The 14,611-nt window shown below is 45.3% G+C and overlaps 1 protein-coding gene across 6 annotated transcripts in view; it reads right to left on the bottom strand.

The window, feature by feature from the left end:
- Positions 1-8,216, bottom strand: part of LOC141052932 (uncharacterized) — a 251,013-nt gene extending 242,797 nt beyond the window's left edge. The window contains exon 1 of one of the 6 annotated variants that reach the window (XM_073550256.1): positions 8,072-8,216. The gene's annotated coding sequence lies outside the window, so the exon portion shown is untranslated. Of the gene's footprint in view, positions 1-8,023 lie in introns of all 6 variants that reach the window. The other 5 variants (XM_073550260.1, XM_073550258.1, XM_073550261.1 and 2 more) reach the window with 5 other exon arrangements.
- Between the last annotated feature and the right edge of the window lie 6,395 nt (positions 8,217-14,611).

The following is a 14,611-nucleotide window of genomic DNA, read 5'->3' as shown; positions in this document are numbered from 1 at the left end:
TGGGTATTTTCTATCATATAGACCCCTCAAAGTGGCTTCAAATGTGATGTGGTCCTAAAAATAAAATGGTGTTGTAAAAATGAGAAATCGCTGGTCAACTTTTGACCCTTATAACTTCCTAACAAAAAAAAAATTTTGGTTCCAAAATTGTGCTGATGTAAAGTAAACATGTGGGAAATGTTACTTATCAAGTTTTTTGTGTGCCGTATCTCTGATTTAAGGGCATAAAAATTCAAAGTTGGAAAAATGCGAAATTTGCCAAATTTCCGTTTTTCTCACAAATAAACGCAAGTTATTTGAATGAAATTTTAGCACTAACATGAAGTACAATATGTCACGAGAAAACAATGTCAGAATCACCGGGATCCATGGAAGCGTTCCAGAGTTATGACCTCAAAGATACAGTGGTCAGAATTGTAAAAATTGGCCCGTCATGAACGTGCAAACCACCCTTGGGGGTGAAGGGGTTTATAAGGGCCTCACTAGTGAGATGGTAACAAAGGTAAAGATGGAGATTGATGTATCCTTAAAGAAATGGGAAACGGAGATTGTCCAGAGAAAAAATAAAAAATATCAGCGGGATTTAACTGATCGACAACATGACCGTGTGTACAGATGGCATGTTCACCAAATGAATAATAATAAGAATCCAATAAGAGGAAGGTCTACCTCAATATCATCAGTCTCATCCATGGAAGAATCCACTAGTTGTCCAGATGGTGCACGATCTTTGTGGGATAGGAGAGACCATGTGAGAGATGGACGTTGGAAAATCCAACAAGAGGAAAATGATTAATTCACCAAAAGGGGATAAAAAAGCCCGCACTAATATGCTTGAGGTAATAAACCTCTCCTCACATGTTCTCTCTGACCCTCACAGAAATGTATTACAACTTGGTTTATCTTTTTCTCCAGTGAGTAATTTTGATTATTTTACAGCAGTAAAGGACCTCCACCTGTTTTCTCGAAAGATTGTCCTGAGAAGATTACACTCATGCCCTTTGCCAAATCAGGGATTATTAATCTCAGAAGCTGAGGCAATATGTGCTCTGGAGGCATTGGAGAGGGAATCGAAGATAGATTCGGTAAGTGTACCATTGCCCCCCTATAGCGGCCAGATGTACCACGTTCCCCCCTTTCTCATTATGTCCCCAAGTGGAGATATTCACACGATTGGTGACAGAAGATTTGAAAACAATTACTAATTATAAGAAAAGTGATAATTTGACTACACATCAGAGAGAGGCTCTACCTGAGATTGGGAGCTGGGATGACCGTTATCAAACCAGCCGATAAGGGGGGAAACGTGGTGCTCTGGCCTGCTGATAAATATGAGAAGGAGGCCATGAGGCAGCTGAGAAATAAGGAAACTTATTCACAGCTGCCAAATAATCCTCTCACTACTTTCCAGAGTAAGTTACACAATATCCTTGAAATGGCATATGAAAGGGGTATTATAACTAAAAAAGTATTAAATGGACTATTAGTCAAGACTCCTGTGATCCCCACATTTTACCTTCTCCCCAAGGATCCTGTTTCTCCTCCTGGACGCCCTATTGTGTCTGGCATGGGGGGGGTTGTGTGATCCAACCTGTAAATTCATAGAATATTATTTACATCCACAGGTAGAGACACTGTCCTCCTATGTCAGAGACACAAATGATATCTTAAGGAGACTGGATGGTCTGTCCGTGGATGCTGATATGATTTTGGTGACAGCAGATGTCGAATCGCTGTACACCAGCATTCGGCATGTGGATGGTTTGAGGGCTTCCAGATTTTTCCTTGAAACAAGTAACTTGGACCCTGACATGCGTGAGCTGGTGTTGGAGCAGTTGGAGTTTGTGCTCACCCACAATTTCTTTACTTTTAAGGATAGATTCTTTTTACAGAGGCAGGGCACTGCAATGGGGGCGGCTTGTGCGCCATCGTATGCTAATTTATTTTTGGGTTATTGGGAACGAGAGGTTTTCTCGGATGGCGCACATTCCGCTCCCCAAATTGCAGGATGGTTTAGATATATTGATGGTATCTTATTTATCTGGCAGGGCCCTGTCTCTGAGTTACATGATTTTGTGGGTGATCTTAAACGGAACAGCTTCAACATTCATCTCACGTATGTTTTTCACCATCACGAAATTACGTTCCTTGATGTGACATTAATGGTACAGGATGATGGTCACATTTATACTGACCTATATAGAAAGGAAACTTCAGTGAATGCTCTCTTGCATGCATCCTCGTCACATCCACGTTCCACGGTCAGATCCATTCCAGTCGGACAGTTTTTGCGTGCCAGGAGAATTTGTTCTACCGATGATTTATTTGAAGCACAGGCTGTGGACCTTGGGGAAAGGTTCTCCCAAAGGGGTTACAGTGGGAGATGCATTAGGCGGGGATACTGGCGAGCTAAAAAATCTTCCAGGACAGATCTCTTGGCAAATAGGTGGAGTAAGCCTAAAGCCAAAACTGATGGAGAAGTGAGGTATATATCAACATATAACCATAAATGGGACATGATGAGATCTATCTTGAACCGACACTGGGCTGTTTTAAGAACTGACCCAGTCTTACGTGAATGCCTTCCTGAACGCCTATGGATTTTTTCCATGTGGTGAATGTCTGGCATGCAGGAATATGAAGAGATCTCTAGCATTCACTTCATCGGATGGCCGTCATGAATTTAAAATCAAGGGGTACATTACTTGTGGTGTATTATGCAGTATGCCCCTGTGGTTTAATATACGTTGGACTCGCTACACGCGTGTTCGCATACGGGAGCATGTGAGGGACATAAAGGCCGCCTGAGAAGTGGATGATGTTGATATCAATAGTCTCAAACCTATTTCCAGACATTTCCGTCTTAAACACAAGTGTGATCCAAAAGGATTACCAGCTTGGGGTATTGATAGAATCCGTGCGGGAATAAGGGGGGGGGGGTGATACCAAACGTGCTTTAGCTCAGAAGGAATGCCGGTGGATTACGGTTCTTGATACCGTGGCACCGGCAGGACTGAATGAGCAGTTGAGTTATAGCTCATTTTTATAATATTTTGTATGTCGTGGTCTCATTAGTATTGTATATTTGTTTAATTTTGGTTATTGTTTGTTTCTATGTTAGTTTTTTGATTCTGCAATTGGACACCGTATATCATCATGACGCTCGAGTGAGATAGATCTGGAGGGATCCATGGTGCTTTATCCTGGTTTTAAGGACTGGTTTTTGAAGCTGGACGAATTGGAAACTATTTTTATGTTCACGCATTTATTGTAATTAATGTGCATGGTATATACACACTGTTAATGTTTATTGTGTGTGACATTATAGATGCATTGTTTTAATAATGCTATGGTGGATTACATCATGGTGTTGTAACACATTCACGGATTATCCTTATATTACATTGATGGGTATATTGTGGACACTGTTTTATTCATATATTGTATTACACTCTGTCACATACACATTATTTTAGTAGGGAAATAGAGCATGGTATTACTATAGATTTATTCATTATATTATTGGCACACTGTTGATACTTACACGCTATCACATACACATTACACTCATACACATACGGTTTTTGTTCATACTCTTAGTTTAACTTTTACTGTTCACATATATCCGGTTTCACTGCAGGGACTTAGGCTCCAGTGCGCATGTCTGTGGTCTGTGCCGTGGAGCATTGACAAGGCGCGGTGATGACGTTTGCATCAGTGGCGTCATTGAGACGTTCCCTGACACGCGGCGCCATATTGGTCGCCGGAAACAATGCAACTTCCAGGGCGCAGGACAGGACACATGCGCCGATTAGGGGCACCTGCTGACAGGGTATTTAATCTTGATCCCTTATGCGACATACCACCGCACCTTGAGAAAGAGGCGAAACGCGCGTCGGTGGCGGCGCTGCACATGTCCTGGAGCATATGATGGGTAAGCACTTTAGCATGGGATAAGGAGGGTTTTCCTCAGGATGCGCACCTGGGTTCTCCTGATTTTTTGTGTCCCTTTTCTATGGCCCATCTCTACAATAAGCACTGAGCACTTTATCATTATTGATACTATTTGGATAGGACAAAAAGCAGCTGATATTACCCGATTCCTTTGTTGCACGTTTGTTTATGATATGTCAGTACTATTTTTATGTATAATAAATGTAATACTTTTCTAGTACAACGGACTTTTACTCCATTTTTCTTTTGTTTGAACATTTTGGGTCCAATTTCTCCTGTTACCCTTGGGAAAATAAAGAAATTGGGGCGGGGGGGAATATAATGTTTGTGGAAAAAAAAATATGATGTTTTATTTTTATGGCTCTACGTTATAAACTTCTGTGAAGCCCTTCGGGGTTCAAAGTTCTCACCACACGTCTAGATAAGTTCCTTGGGGGGTCTAGTTCCAAAATGGGGTCACTTGTGGGGGGTTTCCACAGTTTAGGCACATCAGGGGCTCTCCAAACGCGACATGGTGTCCGATCTCAATTCCAGCTAATTTTAGGTTGAAAAAGTCTAACGGCGCTCCTTCCCTTCCGTGCTCTGCCATGCGCCCAAACAGTGGTCCCCCCCCCCTCACATATGAGATATCAGCGTACTCAGGCCAAATTTCACAATAACTTTTGGAGTCCAATTTCTCCTGTTACCCTTGGTATATTAAAAAAAAAATTGGACCTGAAGTACTGTAAAAAAAGTTAAATGTTCATTTTCTTTTAAACATTCCAAAAATTCTTGAAGGGTTAATAAACTTCTTGAATGTGGTTTGGAGCACCTTGGGGGGGGGCAGTTTTTAGAATGGTGTCACTTTTGGGTATTTTCTATCATATAGACCCCTCAAAGTGACTTCATATGTGATGTGGTCGCTAAAAAAAAAATAAAAAAAAATGATGCTGTAAAAATGAGAAATCGCTGGTCAACTTTTAGGCTAAGTGCCCATGTTGCAGAAATGCTGCAGAAATATCCGCAACTCCCTGCCGCGGGTAAAACGCATGCGGAATTCGCAAGCGTTTTCCCGCAAGAAACAAGCGTTTTGCAAGTGTTTTTAGTTTGCAGAATACTTGCGCTTTTCCAAGCAATTTGAAGCATCGCATGGAAAAGTGATTGACAGGTTGGTCACACTTGTCAAGCATAGTGCTTAACAAGTGTGACCAACTTCTTACTATTGATGCTGCCTATGCAGCATCAATAATATGTTAAAAATAATTAAAAAAAAAAATAAATAAAAAAATAAAAAAATAAATAAATCGGGATATACTCACCTTCTGTCAGCCATACTGCCGGCGTCTTCTGTTCCCAGCGATGCCTTGCGTTAATGACCTCACACGAGACCGCTATGTCAGCAGAGGTCATTCGCGCAATGCATACCTGGGAATAGAATATTCTGCAGCGGGGCTGAGAGGCGGGAGGACACCGGGGGCCAACAGAAGGTGAGTATATCCCGATTTATTTTAATTCTATTTTTTACAGGAATATGGTACCCAGGGCCTGGAGGAGAGTGTCCTCTCCATCAGACCCTGGGTACCATCTGCACATGAAGCGCTCACTTTACGCACGGTGGGCATAGCCACATGAGTAAAGTGAGTGTTTCAGTACAATCCTATGGGTGCGGAATCGCCGCGATTCCGCAGAAATAGTGGACGTGCTGCGGATTTTACCGCTATGCAATTCCGCAGCGGTAAAATCCGCAGCATTGACACACCTGCGGAATCCCACAGGATTGCATGGGAATGCGTTTTTGAAGCGTTTCCGTGGCCGCAAAAACCCGGTGGAAACGCATAACACACAACGTGGGCACAGCCTCAAAACTTATAACTTCCTAACAAACAAAAAAAAAAACACCTTTGGTTCCAAAATTGTGCTGATGTAAAGTAGACATGTGGGAAATGTGACTTATTAAGCATTGTATGTGACATATCTCTGAGATTTAAGGGCATGAAAATTTAAAGTTGGAAAATTGCTAAATTTTCGCCAAATTTTGTTTTTTTTTTTGTTTTTGTTTTTTTTTACTAATAAACACAAGTTATATCAAAGAAATTTTACCACTAACATGAAGTACAATATGTCACGAGAAAACAATGTCAGAATCAGTGGGATCCATGGAAGCGTTACAGAGTTATTACCTCATAAAGGGACAGTGGTCAGAATTGTAAAAATTGACCCGCTCATTAACGTGCAAACCACCCTTGGGGGTTAAGGGGTTAAATTAGAATGTAGAAGCTGCACAATCCATAACAGATCCACTCTATTAGTTAAAAGATTTGTAACAATATTGTGATTTTGGTTAGTGGGAGGAATTAGAGAATAAGTGACTTATTGTTCTGCAGACACCATGAGAAGCATTACCCTCACCTCTCCAACAGGGAGGTCAAATGAAGCAGAATGACCGCAGGAGCATCTGTGACCACAAATCCCCACAAGGTAGAGTTTTGACTGACCTCATTTTTGCCAGTGTCCACTTCCCAGCATAAACCGTCATCAGATGTCCAGCCCCCTGTATGAGCCCTCATTGGACATCCATTCCCTCCGCAAGCATAAACTCCCATAGGATGTCCACCCCAAGAATAAACCCCCATCAGACGTCCACCGCCACTTAAGCATAAACCCCATCGGATATCCAAACCCCCCCAGGATCAGCCTCTTCGCACGTACAGCTCCCCCAGCATAAACCTCCAACCGACGTCCAACCCCCCCCCCCAGCATAAACACCCATCAGACGCCCCCCCCAAGCATAAACCCCCACCAGATTGCATCTCCTTCAGGCATGAACCTCACCAGATGGCACCTCTCCCCCAAACATAAACCCCTGCTAGTCGAGCACCTGCCTACCCCAGAAACAATCCCCCCTTCATTCAAAACAGATGCCGTCAGACCCTCCCCGAGCATAAGCCCCCACCAGATGCCCCCTCACCCAAGCATCAACTCCCCAAGCCACTAAAGACACCACGATTGTACATTAACCCCCCAAGGCCCAAGCAGACCCAACAAGCGTGCATTAACCCCCTGGGAACCCCAACCAGACCCCAAAAGCATGCATTAACCCCCCGGAAGCTCAACCAGTCCACAAAGTGCATTATCCCCCCAGAAGCTCAAACAGACCCCGCAAGCATGCATTAACCCCCCCCCACACACACCAAAAGCTCAACCAGACCCCGCAAGCATGCATAACTCTCCCCCAGCTCAACCAGACCCCACAAGCGTGCATAACTCCCCCCCCAGGAGCTCAACCAGACCCCGCAAGCATGCATAACTCACCCCACCGAGGAGCTCAACCAGACCCCGCAAGCATGCATAACTCACCCCACCCAGGAGCTCAACCAGACCACGCAAGCATGCATAACTCACCCCCCCCAGGAGCTCAACCATACCACGCAAGCATGCATAACTCACCCCCCCCAGGAGCTCAACCAGACCCCGCAAGCATGCATAACTCACCCCCCCAGGAGCTCAACCAGACCCCGCAAGCATGCATAACTCACCCCCCCCAGGAGCTCAACCAGACCCCGCAAGCATGCATAACTCACCCCCCCCAGGAGCTCAACCAGACCCCGCAAGCATGCATAACTCACCCCCCCCAGGAGCTCAACCAGACCCCGCAAGCATGCATAACTCACCCCCCCCAGGAGCTCAACCAGACCACGCAAGCATGCATAACTCACCCCCCCCCCAGGAGCTCAACCAGACCCCGCAAGCATGCATAACTCACCCCCCCCCAGGAGCTCAACCAGACCCCACAAGCGTGCATAACTCCCCCCCCCCCAGGAGCTCAACCAGACCCCACAAGCGCGCATAACTCCCCCCCCCCCAGGAGATCAACCAGACCCCACAAGCGTGCATTAACCCCACCACACACACCAAAAGCTCAACCAGACCCCACAAGAGTGCATTAACCCCCAAAAGCTCCCACATCAAACAAACATCAACTCTCCAAATCCCACTAGATAGCCCCAAGTATCAGCCCCCTCACCCAAAAATCCAAGAAAACATAAACCTGTTAATTAATAAACACTCCTCTATCACTGAGCCCACTGACCTCCTCCCTGCTGCTCACAGACGCCGGCACCAGATGGCAGAGAAAAACCTGTAAAAGAGGCTCCTCAGTCTGTTCTCTTCCTGCCTTAGGGACTTTCCTATTCCTAAAGAAAAGCAGAAGTACAGAACACACGCCCCCTCCCGATATGAGACGCCCCCGGAAATGACGTCACACCTGGAAGAAACCCATACAGTCTAGCTTCTACCATGTAAGTATGCAGAGGCTGTGTGGCCACTGGCAAGCATGGAGAGGGGGCGTGGCCGGCACCCAGCGCTACACAGTGGAGTGGTGGCTGATTCTCACCTCAATGCAGTGCAGGAAAAGTAACATCCAGTGTTACTGTGCAGTGTATATATACAGGAGAGGAGTGGTACTGTGCAGTGTATATATACACAGGAGAGGAGGAGTGGTACTGTGCAGTGTATATATACACAGGAGAGGAGGAGTGGTACTGTGCAGTATATATATACAGGACAGGAGGAGTGGTACTGTGCAGTGTATATATACAGGACAGGAGGAGTGGTACTGTGCAGTGTATATACAGGACAGGAGGAGTGGTACTGTGCAGTGTATATATACAGGACAGGAGGAGTGGTACTGTGCAGTGTATATATACAGGACAGGAGGAGTGGTACTGTGCAGTGTATATACAGGACAGGAGGAGAGGTACTGTGCAGTGTATATATACAGGACAGGAGGAGTGGTACTGTGCAGTGTATATATACAGGACAGGAGGGGTGGTACTGTGCAGTGTATATATAGAGGACAGGAGGAGTGGTACTGTGCAGTGTATATATACAGGACAGGAGGAGTGGTACTGTGCAGTGTATATACAGGACAGGAGGAGTGGTACTGTGCAGTGTATATATACAGGACAGGAGGAGTGGTACTGTGCAGTGTGTATATACAGGACCGGAGGAGTGGTACTGTGCAGTGTATATATACAGGACAGGAGGAGTGGTACTGTGCAGTGTATATATACAGGACAGGAGGAGTTGTACTGTGCAGTGTATATATACAGGACAGGAGGAGAGGTACTGTGCAGTGTATATATACAGGACAGGAGGAGTGGTACTGTGCAGTGTATATACAGGACAGGAGGAGTGGTACTGTGCAGTGTATATATACAGGACAGGAGGAGTGGTACTGTGCAGTGTATATATACAGGACAGGAGGAGTGGTACTGTGCAGTGTATATACAGGACAGGAGGAGAGGTACTGTGCAGTGTATATATACAGGACAGGAGGAGTGGTACTGTGCAGTGTATATACAGGACAGGAGGAGTGGTACTGTGCAGTGTATATATACAGGACAGGAGGAGTGGTACTGTGCAGTGTATATATACAGGACAGGAGGAGTGGTACTGTGCAGTGTATATATACAGGACAGGAGGAGTGGTACTGTGCAGTGTATATATACAGGACAGGAGGAGTTGTACTGTGCAGTGTATATATACAGGACAGGAGGAGAGGTACTGTGCAGTGTACATATACAGGGCAGGAAAAGTGGTACTGTGCAGTGTATATATACAGGACAGGAGGAGTTGTACTGTGCAGTGTATATATACAGGACAGGAGGAGTGGTACTGTGCAGTGTATATACAGGACAGGAGGAGTGGTACTGTGCAGTGTATATATACAGGACAGGAGGAGTGGTACTGTGCAGTGTATATATACAGGACAGGAGAATGGTACTGTGCAGTGTATATATACAGGACAGGAGGAGTGGTACTGTGCAGTGTATATATACAGGACAGGAGGAGTGGTACTGTGCAGTGTATATACAGGACAGGAGGAGTGGTACTGTGCAGTGTATATATACAGGACAGGAGGAGTGGTACTGTGCAGTGTATATATACAGGACAGGAGGAGTGGTACTGTGCAGTGTATATATACAGGACAGGAGGAGTGGTACTGTGCAGTGTATATATACAGGGCAGGAAAAGTGGTACTGTGCAGTGTATATATACAGGACAGGAGGAGTGGTACTGTGCAGTGTATATATACACAGGACAGGAGGAGTGGTACTGTGCAGTGTACATATACAGGACAGGAGGAGTGGTACTGTGCAGTGTATATATACAGGACAGGAGGAGTGGTACTGTGCAGTGTATATATATACAGGACAGGAGGAGTGATACTGTGCAGTGTATATATACAGGACAGGAGGAGTGGTACTGTGCAGTGTATATATACAGGACAGGAGGAGTGGTACTGTGCAGTGTATATATACAGGACAGGAGGAGTGGTACTGTGCAGTGTATATATACAGGACAGGAAAAGTGGTACTGTGCAGTGTATATATACAGGACAGGAGGAGTGGTACTGTGCAGTGTATATATACACAGGACAGGAGGAGTGGTACTGTGCAGTGTACATATACAGGACAGGAGGAGTGGTACTGTGCAGTGTATATATACAGGACAGGAGGAGTGGTACTGTGCAGTGTATATATATACAGGACAGGAGGAGTGATACTGTGCAGTGTATATATACAGGACAGGAGAAGTGGTACTGTGCAGTGTATATACAGGACAGGAGGAGTGGTACTGTGCAGTGTATATATACAGGACAGGAGGAGTGGTACTGTGCAGTGTATATACAGGACAGGAGGAGTGGTACTGTGCAGTGTATATATATACAGGACAGGAGGAGTGGTACTGTGCAGTGTATATATATACAGGACAGGAGGAGTGATACTGTGCAGTGTATATATACAGGACAGGAGAAGTGGTACTGTGCAGTGTATATACAGGACAGGAGGAGTGGTACTGTGCAGTGTGTATATATACAGGACAGGAGGAGTGGTACTGTGCAGTGCATATATACACAGGACAGGAGGAGTGGTACTGTGCAGTGTACATATACAGGACAGGAGGAGTGGTACTGTGCAGTGTATATATACAGGACAGGAGGAGTGGTACTGTGCAGTGAATATATATACAGGACAGGAGAAGTGGTACTGTGCAGTGTATATATACAGGACAGGAGGAGTGGTACTGTGCAGTGTATATACAGGACAGGAGGAGTGGTACTGTGCAGTGTATATATACAGGACAGGAGGAGTGGTACTGTGCAGTGTATATATACAGGACAGGAGGAGTGGTACTGTGCAGTGTATATACAGGACAGGAGGAGAGGTACTGTGCAGTGTATATATACAGGACAGGAGGAGTGGTACTGTGCAGTGTATATATACAGGACAGGAGGGGTGGTACTGTGCAGTGTATATATAGAGGACAGGAGGAGTGGTACTGTGCAGTGTATATATACAGGACAGGAGGAGTGGTACTGTGCAGTGTATATACAGGACAGGAGGAGTGGTACTGTGCAGTGTATATATACAGGACAGGAGGAGTGGTACTGTGCAGTGTGTATATACAGGACCGGAGGAGTGGTACTGTGCAGTGTATATATACAGGACAGGAGGAGTGGTACTGTGCAGTGTATATATACAGGACAGGAGGAGTTGTACTGTGCAGTGTATATATACAGGACAGGAGGAGAGGTACTGTGCAGTGTATATATACAGGACAGGAGGAGTGGTACTGTGCAGTGTATATACAGGACAGGAGGAGTGGTACTGTGCAGTGTATATATACAGGACAGGAGGAGTGGTACTGTGCAGTGTATATATACAGGACAGGAGGAGTGGTACTGTGCAGTGTATATACAGGACAGGAGGAGAGGTACTGTGCAGTGTATATATACAGGACAGGAGGAGTGGTACTGTGCAGTGTATATACAGGACAGGAGGAGTGGTACTGTGCAGTGTATATATACAGGACAGGAGGAGTGGTACTGTGCAGTGTATATATACAGGACAGGAGGAGTGGTACTGTGCAGTGTATATATACAGGACAGGAGGAGTGGTACTGTGCAGTGTATATATACAGGACAGGAGGAGTTGTACTGTGCAGTGTATATATACAGGACAGGAGGAGAGGTACTGTGCAGTGTACATATACAGGGCAGGAAAAGTGGTACTGTGCAGTGTATATATACAGGACAGGAGGAGTTGTACTGTGCAGTGTATATATACAGGACAGGAGGAGTGGTACTGTGCAGTGTATATACAGGACAGGAGGAGTGGTACTGTGCAGTGTATATATACAGGACAGGAGGAGTGGTACTGTGCAGTGTATATATACAGGACAGGAGAATGGTACTGTGCAGTGTATATATACAGGACAGGAGGAGTGGTACTGTGCAGTGTATATATACAGGACAGGAGGAGTGGTACTGTGCAGTGTATATACAGGACAGGAGGAGTGGTACTGTGCAGTGTATATATACAGGACAGGAGGAGTGGTACTGTGCAGTGTATATATACAGGACAGGAGGAGTGGTACTGTGCAGTGTATATATACAGGACAGGAGGAGTGGTACTGTGCAGTGTATATATACAGGGCAGGAAAAGTGGTACTGTGCAGTGTATATATACAGGACAGGAGGAGTGGTACTGTGCAGTGTATATATACACAGGACAGGAGGAGTGGTACTGTGCAGTGTACATATACAGGACAGGAGGAGTGGTACTGTGCAGTGTATATATACAGGACAGGAGGAGTGGTACTGTGCAGTGTATATATATACAGGACAGGAGGAGTGATACTGTGCAGTGTATATATACAGGACAGGAGGAGTGGTACTGTGCAGTGTATATATACAGGACAGGAGGAGTGGTACTGTGCAGTGTATATATACAGGACAGGAGGAGTGGTACTGTGCAGTGTATATATACAGGACAGGAAAAGTGGTACTGTGCAGTGTATATATACAGGACAGGAGGAGTGGTACTGTGCAGTGTATATATACACAGGACAGGAGGAGTGGTACTGTGCAGTGTACATATACAGGACAGGAGGAGTGGTACTGTGCAGTGTATATATACAGGACAGGAGGAGTGGTACTGTGCAGTGTATATATATACAGGACAGGAGGAGTGATACTGTGCAGTGTATATATACAGGACAGGAGAAGTGGTACTGTGCAGTGTATATACAGGACAGGAGGAGTGGTACTGTGCAGTGTATATATACAGGACAGGAGGAGTGGTACTGTGCAGTGTATATACAGGACAGGAGGAGTGGTACTGTGCAGTGTATATATATACAGGACAGGAGGAGTGGTACTGTGCAGTGTATATATATACAGGACAGGAGGAGTGATACTGTGCAGTGTATATATACAGGACAGGAGAAGTGGTACTGTGCAGTGTATATACAGGACAGGAGGAGTGGTACTGTGCAGTGTGTATATATACAGGACAGGAGGAGTGGTACTGTGTAGTGTATATACAGGACAGGAGGAGTGGTACTGTGCAGTGTATATATATACAGGACAGGAGGAGTGGTAATGTGCAGTGTATATATACAGGACAGGAGAAGTGGTACTGTGCAGTGTATATACAGGACAGGAGGAGTGGTACTGTGCAGTGTGTATATATACAGGACAGGAGGAGTACTGTGCAATGTTTATACACAGGACAGGAGAAGTGGTACTGTGCAGTGTATATATACAGGACAGGGGAGTGGTACTGTGCAGTGTATATATAGGACAGGAGGTGTGGTACTGTGCAGTGTATATATACAGGACAGGATGTGTGGTACTGTGCAGTGTATATATATACAGGACAGGAGGAGTGATACTGTGCCTGTATATATACAGGACAGGAGGAGTGGTACTGTGCAGTGTATATATACAGGACAGGAGGAGTGGTACTGTGCAGTGTATATATACAGGACAGGAGGAGTGGTGCTGTGCAGTGTATATACAGGACAGGAGGAGTGGTACTGTGCAGTGTATATATATACAGGACAGGAGGAGTGGTACTGTGCAGTGTATATATATACAGGACAGGAGGAGTGATACTGTGCAGTGTATATATACAGGACAGGAGAAGTGGTACTGTGCAGTGTATATACAGGACAGGAGGAGTGGTACTGTGCAGTGTGTATATATACAGGACAGGAGGAGTGGTACTGTGTAGTGTATATACAGGACAGGAGGAGTGGTACTGTGCAGTGTATATATATACAGGACAGGAGGAGTGGTAATGTGCAGTGTATATATACAGGACAGGAGAAGTGGTACTGTGCAGTGTATATACAGGACAGGAGGAGTGGTACTGTGCAGTGTATATATATACAGGACAGGAGGAGTGGTACTGTGCAGTGTATATATATACAGGACAGGAGGAGTGATACTGTGCAGTGTATATATACAGGACAGGAGAAGTGGTACTGTGCAGTGTATATACAGGACAGGAGGAGTGGTACTGTGCAGTGTGTATATATACAGGACAGGAGGAGTGGTACTGTGTAGTGTATATACAGGACAGGAGGAGTGGTACTGTGCAGTGTATATATATACAGGACAGGAGGAGTGGTAATGTGCAGTGTATATATACAGGACAGGAGAAGTGGTACTGTGCAGTGTATATACAGGACAGGAGGAGTGGTACTGTGCAGTGTGTATATATACAGGACAGGAGGAGTACTGTGCAATGTTTATACACAGGACAGGAGAAGTGGTACTGTGCAGTGTATATATACAGGACAGGGGAGTGGTACTGTGCAGTGTATA

The sequence above is a fragment of the Dendrobates tinctorius genome, unplaced genomic scaffold, assembly GCF_039654945.1.
Source record: "Dendrobates tinctorius isolate UK_male_01 unplaced genomic scaffold, ASM3965494v1 ptg000164l, whole genome shotgun sequence".
Classification (NCBI taxonomy): Eukaryota; Metazoa; Chordata; class Amphibia; order Anura; family Dendrobatidae; genus Dendrobates; species Dendrobates tinctorius.
The sequence above is the reverse complement of the archived record's forward strand: the minus strand, read 5'-3'. Positions and strand labels throughout refer to the sequence as shown.